Below are 690 nucleotides of genomic sequence, written 5' to 3'. Positions count from 1 at the left end.
GACAAAAGTTTTCAAAAACCGTGGCTACTGAAATCAATCTTACTAACTGCTGTCTGTGCAATTTACTCCGCGCGAGTTGGCAGACTTTATTTTGCTTACTTTAACATCATTTTTCATGGTGGGGCTAAGCCATTTCTTGGTATGGGTGTAGCCTACCCCAGCCATACCCTGATGCTGCCACTGGTGGCATGTATGGGGCGGGCCATTCTGCACATGCGTTAAATGCGTTAAATATTTTAACGCAATTAATTCAAAAAATTAATTACCGCCGTTAACGCGATAATTTTGACAGCACTAATATTTATATAGTCTTAAAGTTACCACCGGCTCTTTGAGTGCAACCATCATTAAAGTGTGGCCCGCGAGGAAATTGAGTTTGGCACCCTTGCTTTAAAGCAACATAAAGATTCCACTCCACTATATTTACTGGATAATATAGAACTCTTTATAGGTATTGCTTCAGTGTTAGGGTCTTGGTATTGAGCACTTTAATTAGATCAAAGCTGCATTTAATGTTATAAGTAACATTAAACATTAACATGTGCTTTTCCTGCTTTGAAAAGTCAAAGTATCTGCAGTGAAAAAGTCATAAACTGCAGGAGTCATTGGCTTTATTCACGGTAAAAAGGAAAGCTTATAAGGCATGTGGAATTTTCTAAATAAGGACAATTAATTGAACAGTGACAAATG

The sequence above is a fragment of the Pseudochaenichthys georgianus genome, chromosome 1, assembly GCF_902827115.2.
Source record: "Pseudochaenichthys georgianus chromosome 1, fPseGeo1.2, whole genome shotgun sequence".
NCBI lineage: Eukaryota > Metazoa > Chordata > Actinopteri > Perciformes > Channichthyidae > Pseudochaenichthys > Pseudochaenichthys georgianus.
This window is presented reverse-complemented; position numbering follows the sequence as displayed.